Genomic DNA, 12,566 nt, shown 5'->3' with positions numbered 1-12,566 from the left:
GCTGAAGGATGCGGAGGCGGAGCGGTGAGGTGTAGACTCCCTTCATTCCTATTACCAACTTTAAAATCTGTCAGCTGTGCAAACTTGAACTTTTGGTTTGATTTGGAGAGGTGCGGCTGGAGGGGAGGGGGATTCCCCCCCCTTGGACAAGCGGCTGGAAACAAGAGAGCTCTCAGCCCCAAGGGAAGGAGGAGGGGGAGAGCCAAACCAAAGATGTCACACCCCTATTAAATGGATTTTCAGATTTAAACTTTCAAGGTTTAAGACAAAGAGATCTGGAAGCCCTGGGAACTTTGAATTTTGAAAACTTTATTTGTTGCCTCAATACCCAAAGCTGGCAGGGCAAGATGGCACACTTCCGTTGTCTTCATGAAATGTGAAACTTGACTCCACCTTTTGGCTTCAGGCTTCCGGTCTTTGTCTCCGTGCTACCTGGATAATTCTCTTGTGGATTGTTTGCTTCTGAACCCCCTGGAGTGAAAAACGACTGCTCTTTTGCCAGGGTGATTAGAAAACTCCCCTGTGCCTGGACTCTCTGCCTCCTGGACTCTCTTGGCTGTTCTATCTCTCTGACTGATTCTTCTTTATACTGACTGGACTCTTTATTTTATAAACAATGGCATCTAAAAGACCACCTCCTGGAAAGTCAGGCTTTGCTGCCTCTGCCCCAACATCTGCAACCTCCAGTCCTAGCACACAATCAACGTTAACAGCCTTCAAGCAACCTAAATCTACGGACCTGGAGCTTCATCAAATGCTTCAACAACTTCTACAGGGACAAGAGGAAATAAAGAGACAATTGAAGGAGATGAAAGAAGAAATTAAAGAGAACCAGGATAAAATTAATAAGAACTCACAGAGACTGGATCTTTTGGAAGATGGGGCGGCTGAGATGAAGGGGGGAATAGAGGGTGTGCAGAGGGGAAACAAAGAACTTGACACCCAACAAATGAAAATAGAGTTTGAGAGAATGTCTTTTTATCTTAGATTTCAGAACGTGATGGAGACAGATGATGAAAACATAAGGGACATCATGACAACCATTTTGGCTGAGTATATCCAGAAGGAAAAACAACAGATGGGGTGGGAAATAGACCTGGCCTATAGAGTGAACTCAGCGTATGCTAGAACACACAATGTCCCCAGGGAGGTACACATTAAATTTCTTAGGAAAAGCACAAGAGATGAAATCCTGAATGCACAAAGGGGGCAAGCCTTGACATACAAAGATAAGGAGATAACCATTCTGAAACAGATCCCCAAGAAAGTGAGGGAGAAAAGAAAATTTTATTCGCAATTGGCGAATAAACTATACCAGAAGGGGGTGTGGTTTCAATGGTTACTGCCTGAAGGTATGCTAATATTCTGGGAGGAGACAAGAGTTAGAATTAATACACCCATAGAGGCGCAGGCCTTTATGGAAAAAAATAAACTACTCCTAGAAAAACCAGAAGACACTTCAGTAGATGTACAAGACACGGGAGGGGCCGGAGCACTGCCAACTGGGGGAGATGGGGCGACATCAAGAAAGCTCAGATCACACAAATAAGTTAGAAAATCCATGTGATATAAACTGACCGAAATTACCAATTGAATTTACCACACTGACTATATGCTATTATGTAATATTTGAATTTTATGCAAATGTCCACTATGAGTTTGGAGGGGGGGTGCACCTACCACATTTCGCGGCTGCCAAAATTTGTAACCTTTCCCATACCTTTTCCCTTTGTAAAATATTAAAAAACCAATAAAACTTTGTTTAAAAAAAAAGTGGAGGAGGGCAAGACAGATGGCTCTAAGCTTGAGGAGGTTAATACTCAAGGTATCTTCCTCCTCTGTCCACCTGCCCTGTGCAAAATGTGCGTCAAGGTGGGTGCCCCAACCTCGGAGACTCGCATCAGTTGTGATCGTGATCCTGTCCTCTACCCCGAAATGACACCCTCTTTTGATCGCAGGGGACCTCCACCAATGCAAGGAGTGACGTACCTTGCTAGGCAAGGTAACCCTAGCTAGAGAACTGCTCCTCCGTTCCCTTTGGAAGGGCAGTAGGAGCCATTGCAATTCCCTGGTGTGTAGTCTGGCCCAAGGGACAATTGAGATGGCCGAAACCATCTTCCCCAGTAATTTAGACAAAGAAGCCAGTAAAACCTTCCTTTCCCTCTCCACCTGAGACACTAATTGGCGGAGACTGTCCTGTCTCTCCTCAGAGAGGAACACCTGGGTTGCCTCTGTGTCAATTCAAGCCCCCAGGTGCAAAATGCGAGTGGTAGGTACAAAGTGATCTTGTTCCTGTTGATGGAAAAACCATGGGATTGGAGGACTTGAATAGTGGTGTCAAGGTCCTTCATGGCCTTATTCCTAGAGCATGACAATACCAAGAGAATCTAGATAAGACATAATCCTGATGGGCACTGTTCTCAAATGTGCCGTCAGGGCAGCCAAAACCTTAGTGAAAGCCCGAGGGGCAGATGAGAGGCCAAAGGGTAGGGCTTTGTATTGATAATGACAGTTATAGCAAAAACAGAGCAAACAACGGTGGTCCTGGAGGATAGGTATATGCAAATATGCCTTTGTCAAGTTGATAGAGGTGAGATAGTCACCCTGTTGCACCCCTTCTAAAATTGACTGCAAGGAGTGCATTTTAAACCGTCTGTATTTCAAGTATTTATGAAGAAACTTCAAATCCAAAATAGCCCTCCAACCCCCCAAGGACTTGGGGATAACAAATAACACAGAATAAAAACCAGAAAAACGTTGGTCGACCGGCACCGGTTGGATGGCCTCAATGTCTAAAAGATGTCGTATGGCCAAGCTCATTAAGAGCTGCCGCTGTCTATTACCAGAGACTGGGGACCTAATGAAAAAATGTGAAGGGAACGAAAGGAACTCAAGGGCCAAACCTGCCCTAACTGTAGTGATGACCCAACAGTTGGAAGTGGTGGCCTCCCACATTTCCGCAAAATGTATTAACCGCCCGCCAATGGAGAATCGATCGTGAGGCGGCTCAGGGCCTGCGGTAGAACTGGTTCTCCCTGCCACGAAAGGGCCGCTTGGACTGATTGCCTCACTGCTGGTGGTACGATTGTTGCCTTTGGCATTGTCCAAAACCACCTTGCTGCCTAAAAGTGGAGGCACCATAATCCTAACTCCTAAAGGAGCCCCCATAATCCTGTTGTATAGCCCCCTGTCGTCTGGGGTAGGGTCCCGGGCGATACAGCCCTTTCTTGTAATTTGTGGGTAAAACCTTACGCTTATCTTTTCCCTCTACTAGGAGTGGTGTGAGGGAATCCCCAAACAGGTCCCCCCCCCTTTGTATGGCTCAGAAGCCAAACGCCACTTGTGCCGGAGGTCAGTTTGCCACGGGTGCAGCCACAGGAGCCTGCGGGAGATCACGGATGATGCCATGGCCCAAGAAGCGAATATGGTGGCACTCAGGGTGGCATCAGCCGAAAACTGCACCGCAGCTATGATCTTATTCAGGTCCTGGTGTGCCCTGGAATCCCCGGCCGGGATGCTCTCCTGCAGCTGCTGCAACCAACACAGGCTAGAGCAGTGCTGCTCAATTATTTTCTGTCATGCCCCACCTAGGAAGAAGAAAACATTTCGCAGCCCCCGCGCGACTGTAAATAGTATCATTTGTCTATAAAATTGTTATAAGTACACTTCTGCATAACACTGTATCCTTATTAACGTATAAGAGAATAAAAAAAGAAAGAAATGTGGATCAATTTACGACAAAGAATAGCTTTATTAACTGTAGCAGAAAAGATTTAAAGGAGCACAGGATTTAAGGAACACAATATTTAAAAAAAACTTTAACCTGCAAAACAAAAATATATAAAATAATTTGAGCTGATTTTTTAATCAGAGGTGATGTCTGGATCTAATAACCGTTAGAGAAAGAATAGCTTGTTCCAGTCCACCAACCCTCTAATGAAGGTGTTCAGAAAGATAGGATGGGTAGTCCTACCAGGCATCGGGCTGTGAGAAGTTATAGGAAGGTCACCAGATCTAGCCCTGGGCTCTGCTCTTATGGCTTTCAGTGTCAAGTGAAAATGAACTCATGAATCACAAAGCTAGTTTGGTGAAGAAACAGGTCAGCCTCTCTCATCTTTCCTACCATGTCTGGTTGTCAGTTGGCAAACAAAAATAAAAGCTCTCTTGTTCTTTTGACATGAGGAAGTCAGCAGTGGAAGCTTTATGGAGCCTGAAAATACCACTCAACAATCCAAAACCCAGACTGCACTTCTGGGAAGGAAGAAGGCCCGGATCAGGCAGAGGAGCCTTCTTTGAGCATCCCCAGATTTCTCCCCACCCACCCACGGCAAGGCGAGACGCACGCCGCGCCCCTCCCCACTCACCCGGGTGCCTGCTTCGCCCACTCCACACGATCAACGAAACTGTACCGGGCAGTGACCGAGAGGGAGAGGCGCAAAGGGGGGAGGGCGGCGAAAACAACCCCCCCAAGCTCTTTGCAAACTCTCTCCCGCTGGCTGTCAATATGGGAAAATGGGGTGCGCGGGTGGGTGTGTCTCCCCCAAGTGCTGAGTCACGGCCTTTCTCCGGACGGCCGGACGGCAACGCCAAGGGGGCGCTTGCCAACCTGCCCCGCTGGACCTGCTGCTAAGTTTGGGTTCCGCTGGGCTCCCCATTGCCGCCTCGAAAGGGGACGAGCCAGCACTGAGAGAAGAAGACGCGAGGCTGGTGTTGGGAAGGCGCAGGAAAAGCAGGTGGGGGTCTGACCCCACCTTCCCCTGCTCTTAGATCTGGGGCAGGCAAGGTCTCTTTTTTTCGCCTTTTGCCCCAAACGGCTTCCCCGCCCGCCTTGCCTCCAACCGAGCGGTGCTCGACTCCTTGAATCGGACGAGGATCGCGTCCCCATTCTCCCCGCCCTCTCACGGTTAACTCCTTTTACCAACCTGCCTGCGCCGATCCGGCCCGGGCACACATGGAAGCTTGTGACAGTGTTTGCCGAGGTCAAATGAGCCCCCCTTTATGGAGCCTCGCGCCCCCCCGGGAGGCGCGCCCCACTATTTGAGAAACACTGGGCTAGAGCAAGAGAAAAAGGAAGCTGCCGCTGAAGCCCGGACTGCCCAAATGGCTGCTTGGTGGCCCCCCTGAAGAGTTTGGTCAGCCTTCTCGGGTTTTAGAACCTCCTCCTGGGACGCGGGTAACGTAGTGTTAGAGGGAAGGGCCGAAATCGGGACATCTATCGTCGGCCATAGCAACAGTTTGTCAAGGCCCTCTGCCATATTATAAAAGTGCCTGTCTGAGCTGGACGGGGCTGGGCCTGATGTTGGTGCAGCCCATTGTCTCTGAATGGTGTCCATAAACAACTGGGGAGCAGGGATGGTGTCCGTCTCCAATTTATGCTCTGTAAACCATGTGCTGACTGACTTGGTGGCTCCAGAGGTTGAGGTAGCCTCTACCTGTCCCTTCATATCAGCTGCAGTGATTGCCTGGGAAAGCAGAGGTTTGAGCAGGGCCGGTGGAAAGAGGCTCAAGGCAACCAGCTTGTCTCAGCTTGCCCCCTATTCCTCAGACAGCTCGGCCTCCCTGATCTTCCCTTCCTCTGAGGCCAGGGATCGACTGCAATATGGGTGCTGAGGTGACTGGTCTGCCCCCAGTTTGGGCACAAGGTCAGTGTGGGCGCGAACCGGGGCAGTCGGTGGTGGTGTCAGCGGCACTCATTGTTGCTGCAACCCAGCCGCAATCCCCTGTTTAATGGCCTCTGCAATGAAGGACTGGTAGTCCAGTGGCATGGTGGGGGTCGGGTACTCAGGGTGGAGGCTGGCAGCCTTGGGCGTAAATGTGGCCTCCACATGTCTGCTAGGTAGGTGAGGCTTCATAGGGGCTGGTGGTACAGATTGCCCCAAGACCCCTGAAGTATTAATAGATAGCATTGGGCTAAATGGGCCAGGCCCAGGATCCAACTGCAAAGGAGGACTGCGGACTGATTTGGAAGTGGAAGAATGGTGATGAGGCCCAGTTTTGGTCTGGGGTGGGGTAGTCTCTTTGTCTCCCGACTTAGAGGTCTTTTTAGATTTGGAGCCCTTGCTGGATGATTTAGAGTCCTTAGAGCACTTATCATGTGGCTTAGTTGTACTTCTGCCCTGGGACGAGGCAGGCAAGGCTGGGGGATCGTGCCCTCCAGCTACTAACAGCAACCCCCCCTGACCGTCTCTTTCCACGGCAGGATGGTCTGACACGTTGCTGTCTGCCATTGGAACGACTGTTATTTTTCAAAATGGCGACCACGCAAAATTTTTCCTTTTCAAAATGGCCACTGGCGCTCTTTCTAGGCTTCTGAGAGTTCCCTCAGGCCAATGCAGTCGTGCACACCCTTAATTACAGCCTGCAAGGCACGAAAGCAGTTTAAGGGGACCGTTTGTCTCCCCGCGGCATCGGAGTGACGTTTCCCGGAGTTGTGACAGTTCCTACCTGCGATCTGGCCTGGAGACGTTGGGGGCAACGCTGTCATGTGCCCTGCATCCGCTCAAGCACGCTGCGCAATCAGCTGCACACAGCAGGTGGGGGATAATGTCCCGGGGATCGTAGCGCGCGGTATGGAGATTTAGAGCTGGCTTGTCAGCGCGCAACTCCCCCTCCCCCTCACACCTGCGGCTCGAGGCTGGGTAGAATTGCCTCAATGAGCCTCTCTCCAAGAGTCCCAAGGCTCCTGCTGGCCACTTAGGATGGCTCTGATATCACCAGCCCACTCTTTTTTTCCGCAATTAGCTCACTGCCAAATTGAGAGTCAATAAAGAGAGATTCGCTCAAATACTGGAAACACTGGATAACACGACTGCCCAGAGTGGACTGAGTCGAAAGCTGGGTGGAGTTACTCACAGGGACGGGTTATATAGGTGGCTAATTAATTAGTAATCAGACTCAGTCTAATCAGAGAACGGACAGGGTTAACCCATAAGTGGATGCTATCTCCAACTCTATTGAGAAGTGAACATATTTCTATGCAAGCAAAATAAAATTTGCCAGTAACAAGATTTGAATTATGCAAGGTATTAATGATAACATATGTGAAAAGTTGGCAAGAACCCCACATTACAACATTTATTCTAGGCTTCTCCTTGGTTTAGTGATGGCATTAACGTTTGTCTCCAAATCAAATACCCTGACCTTATTTTACACTTTCTACATTCTGTAGTGTTATATTTGTGACATTATGTAAATATAATATTTTTTTTATCATTTAAACTGTTTAAAAAGATATCTGCTCCCACTTTACATCCTTTGTAGCATCAGTTAAAATCCCAGTTAGTGGATTGGTGGATAAACAATTTCAGTCTCTTCCCCACTGTCAACTTGTCTGTCTCTCACTCTGTGTGTGTGTGTCTCACACACACCTTCCTACCCACAGCTACCACCACCAACACCACCGCTGCTGCCTTTTCTATCTCCTTTTCTCTATCTCCCTCTGTCTTTGGCCACTGAAATGTAGGTCAAATTGCATCACTATAAAATGCAACAGCCAGAAAGGTGTTTGAAAAATGCTGACATCCTTAGCCTGGGGTGCATGCCACTGTCTTTTGTTTACATTGTGCATAGCGATGTGACATTGTACCTGTAAATGAACAACTGTCTTTTTTTAAGGTTAGTGCTGTGGCACCTAAATTACTAACACTGAAATTATATTTTCCTTCTGTTTGTTTGGGGGTGTGGGGGGGGTTTTTTTTGGGGGGGGGTTGTTAGTAAATTAATATTGAACAGAAATATGAACGCTTCATAATAGTGAAGCATTAGAGAACTGTTAAGAAATATTTAGGAATAAATGAAAATCCCCATCTTCTGTGTTTTGTTTTTTAACAATAGACTTTGTAGATTTGTAAAATCCATGTGCTTTGTAAACATTAGCTCCTCCTGTTGGTTGTGTGCAGTTGTATTTTACATTTTATTCAACTTGTGCTTTTGGCAGTCTATTCTTGAGTTTTGAAATATTAACCTTTACTCGTGTACACCTTTATTTTTAATAGCTGGTTTTCTTATGTCTTTTATGAAGCTTTTCACATTATTAACTCTAATAATTTCTGAACTGAAAAAAAAATGAGCTGGGCAATTTATCTAATTAAGCAAAATTTAGTTAATAAATTTAAATTTTAACTTTAATTTTTCTGTACATAGTTTGTTATGCAACTTAAACAGCTTTTCTAAAATACACATAATGTTGAATATTAAATTATATAAGCATTCAATTACTTTTTGGAAATTTCGTAAATTAAGGATTTTTTAAAAATGAAATCACTGCTTAATATTCCTATGTGCATTTTTGCAGTTTGGATTTTTATATTCAGATAGTTTAATTAAGAACCCAAACTACAATATGGGCATACAAATTATAGAATTAATATTTCTGTCTGTGTTTTAATATTATCTGAAACTGAAAGAAAAATTATATTGATGGAGATGAATCTGCTACTGACAATAATGTGTCAGTTAAAAAATAGTTTTTTCCCTTAGGCTTAAGTACCAGGTTGGTAGTGGAACCTGATTTGATTAATTTGTGACTGAAGATTAGGTCAGCTTTTGAATTTTGTATTTATTATATTTTTTGAATCTGTATATGTTATTTTTTAAATCTTTTTTTAATTGTGAAGCGCCCAGTTATTTACTTAGCAGAATAGCTGTATACATTTTCTAAATAAATAAACTGTTATTGACTGTTAGGAGAGAAGAAAGAAGTGTGGATATCTGTGTTTACAATTACAAAGAGAAAAAAATATCAGATGGAGAAATCAAATAGTGAGTGATTGCTCAGAATCTATGCTTTTGAGTTTGCTCTATAGGTGGCTCATTCCCAAAAAAACACTGAGATTATTGTTGATATCAAGCTATTAGTATAACTTAAAATGTTTCATATTGTTTTTACTATATGTTGAGCCAGTAGGTTTTTCAAGATCTGTCCGCTTTGAATGTTGAAAAGCAACAAGGTGGTATGGTGGCACAGGTTCGGCCCCCTTTGGGCATGCATTCGGCATCACAAGGGACACTGCTTGAATTGTGATGTCCTTTTCATCATTCTGACCCCCTCTTGCCTGCCCCCCCCCCCAGATGCTACTCTGTTGGGAGTTTGATAACATTCTGTTATCAATGCCAAGAAAATAAAAATATGAACTTGTGCAAGATTTGTTGGTAGTAGTATTTTAGCAGCTGGGGCTCAAGAATATTATTATTATTATTGTCTTTAACAAGATCCTGAAGTAGATTCTGTTCTCCCTACATAAGATTTGAATATACTTTTCATATAATTTAAACTTATTTTGCAAGTAAAAAAGCTTTATGATGGTTAAGTTTAAGCAGTCGGGTTTTAATAAGCTGGAGATTTATTAGTATTGTATAACCTGCATTATTTTGCTGAGGGCAAAATCTTATTACTGTAATAGTGATTTGATTATGTATTCCATTGCAGATTTAATCAGCTGTAAAAGGAAACTTCCACAATCCAGGCAGATGATGATCAATTGATATATCAACCTGATTTTTATCAGATTTTAAGGTATTGTAACCCAACTAATCAACGCATTCACTCATACACATGTACACGTTAGAAAACATGCTAATATTAAGAGAAAGTAGATTTTGGACCGTGTTGTTATTACATCTTTTGTCCAATAACAGACCAGTGATCTGCTAATGAAATAATGATATTTGTTGCATAAGAATTTTTTTTCCTGTAAGGGAACATTATACCCTCTTCTCCCCTTTTTTTAAAGAAGACAGAGTTGCATATATTATTCAAAGAAAAGGCGAGATTGAGCACATTAAACAGGAATATGTCATTCCCTTATGACAGGAATAAACTGCTGTTTTGTCTTACTTTTCAGAAAAGTTTGTAAACATTTTTGCAAACATTTTTTGCAATTATTTTAAATTAATAAACCAGGAATGCATGTGTTGTGAACATTTGAATTAATAAACCAGGGATGCATGCATAAACTGAGGCCATATAGGGCCATGTGCAACTCCCAAACCATTTTGTATAGCCCCCTGGTGTCTTCTAAAAATTAGCTAAATTAATGTCATGAATTCTTATCATCTTGAAACAGAACTTTATTAATCTTATGTTGAGACTTATATAGTATATTTTTACTTTACCCTATAAGCCTTAAGATGAATAAACTTTTCTAGAAAGGGTCCGAAATCCAAGTAAAAACATAGTAAACATTTGGTATTTTTAAGTGGGAGGGTTGGTATGTGTTTATATCTAAATGCAGTGCAGGTATTCTTTGAGTTGTGGATATTCATTCAATGACTATTCAAAGTTGCAACATGGCTGAATGCGGGTCCTCATAGTTTTGGCCGTCACAGCCTGCTCACAGTCGTGCCGCAGCGTTCCTGTCACAAGTCCTTTTTTAAAAAAACCATGCCCAATTGGATTAACCCAGGCTCAGGAGAGAGACAAAAGCAGTGAATTCTAGACAGATGGTTTCTTTATAACACCTGTGAGGATTGGAGTTCTGGCGTGAGGGGTATAAAAACAAACATAGCAATGTGATATAAGTGTGCTTCCTATATTCTTTTCTATTGCTATCACTATTCTATTACTATGGCAATTGCTATTACTCTATATTCTCTTCAATTACTATTACTCTGAAGATTCTATTATATACTATTATCATTCAATATATTCTGTTAATATTACCTATTACTCTAGTACCTATTACTCTACTACAATTATCTATAAACTAAGGTTTATAGTTTATACTATTACTACTATTTCTTTCTTCAGCTTGTTCTTTCTGATATTCCCTTCTCTCTGATATTTCTTCTGTTTCCCTTAATGGCCAGCATGTTGAGTTCTTGGATCTTTTTTTACATTGTACTTTGTCTTGCTGGGCCTCCACACTTATTCTCCTCTCTTTTGGACCGTCCACTGCTTCTGAAGGAAAAACACCTTCTTTTATTCAATTGTTTTACTCTGTGTGATGGTGGCTTAAGATACTTAAGACATATCTCCTCTGTTCTTCTCCTATCTTCCCATACACCAGTGCTTCTCAATTATTTTCTGTCATGCCCCCCCTAGGAAGAAGAAAACATTTCCCCCCCCCCCCCCGCGCGACTGTAAATAGTATAATTTGTCTATAAAATTGTTATAAGTACACCTCTGCATAACATAGCACACCGGTCTTTCCTCGTCTCCCACCGTAGTCAAATGCTTTCTTTCCTCTTTCCCTCTTACTTGTCTATCCTTCCTTCCACCCTCCCTTCCTCCTTCCCTTCCTTCCTGCCTCCCTTCCAGTTCCCTCCTTCCTCTTTCCCCCTGCCTGCCTGCCTTCTTTCCCTCCTGCTTATCTATGCTTCCTTCCTTCCTTGCACCTCCCTCCCTTCTGCCTGCCTGCCTTCTTTCCTCTTTCCCTATCCTCCTATCCTTCCTTTCTCCCTCCCTCCTTCCCTGCCTCCCTTCCAGTTCCATTCTTCCCTCCTTCCTTCTGCCTCCTTCCTGCCTGCTTGCCTTCTTTCCTCTTTCCCTCTTACTTGTCTATCCTTCCTTCCACCCTCCCTTCCTCCTTCCCTTCCTCCCTGCCTCCCTTCCAGTTCCCTCCTTCCTCTTTCCCCCTGCCTGCCTGCCTTCTTTCCTCTTTCCCTATCCTCCTATCCTTCCTTTCTCCCTCCCTCCTTCCCTGCCTCCCTTCCAGTTCCATTCTTCCCTCCTTCCTTCTGCCTCCTTCCTGCCTGCTTGCCTTCTTTCCTCTTTCCCTCTTACTTGTCTATCCTTACTCCCTCCTCCCCTTCTTCCCTCCCTCCCTGCCAGCAGCTCCTCCAGCATCCCAGCTGGAAGCAGCAGCACAACAGTCGCCGTTACCAGGGGCGAAGGGGTGGCGGTGGCAAGATCGGGCGACCGCCGCCCCTTTGTCCCTTCCCCAACAGCGGCTGTTGCGCTTCCGCTTCCAGACGGAATGCTGGCGGTGGAGCTGCTGGCGGGGAGGCGAGCTACTTGCATAAAGACGCCGCCGAGGGCATGGCAGAATATATCCCGGCTTGAAGTGGCAGCGCTGGGGACTGCTCAGAGACTCATCAGAGCCGCGGGCTGGAGCTGTGCAAAAAGTCTGCTTGGGCTGGGGGGGGGGAAGGGAGGGAAGCCTGGGACAGCCATGCTTCCCTCCCTCCCACCCCCGCCCGAGCAGGCTTCTTGCACAGCTCCAGCCCGCGGCTCCAATGAAAATCCACAGTCCGAAGTGCTGCCACTTCCAGGCGGGTTATATTATGCCTCGCCCACGCCGCCGCCGCCGTTGCACCCAGATGGAAAGGGAGCCTTCGCGCCCCCCTTTACGGAGCCTCGCACCCCCCCAGGGGGGCGCGCCCCACTATTTGAGAACCGCTGCCATACACCCATGTCAAGGTTGCAGCTTTATTGACAACTCTTGTGATTTCCATTGTTCCCTACTGGCTTCCTACAAGTAGTCAATGGGGAAGCCGGCGGGAAGTCAGACATCATAGTCATGTGAGGTCTTCACTTAACAATTCATGCAGTCCTTACTTAATGACAGCAATCTGGACTGCTGGAATTTGCCATTGCTAACAACACGATCATATGATATTCATGTTTA

At 45.3% G+C, this 12,566-nt stretch overlaps 1 protein-coding gene across 3 annotated transcripts in view; it reads left to right on the top strand.

Moving 5' to 3' along the window:
• ATXN7 (ataxin 7) overlaps positions 1-12,566 on the top strand; it is a 146,843-nt gene that overhangs the window by 27,622 nt on the left and 106,655 nt on the right. For all 3 annotated transcript variants that reach the window (XM_081942794.1, XM_081942796.1, XM_081942793.1), the window contains exon 2: positions 9,428-9,514. The gene's annotated coding sequence lies outside the window, so the exon portion shown is untranslated. The remainder of the gene's footprint in view (positions 1-9,427; positions 9,515-12,566) is intronic.

This window comes from Natrix helvetica, assembly GCF_964273705.1.
Source record: "Natrix helvetica genome assembly, chromosome: 1".
Taxonomy (NCBI): domain Eukaryota; kingdom Metazoa; phylum Chordata; class Lepidosauria; order Squamata; family Natricidae; genus Natrix; species Natrix helvetica.
The sequence above is the reverse complement of the archived record's forward strand: the minus strand, read 5'-3'. Positions and strand labels throughout refer to the sequence as shown.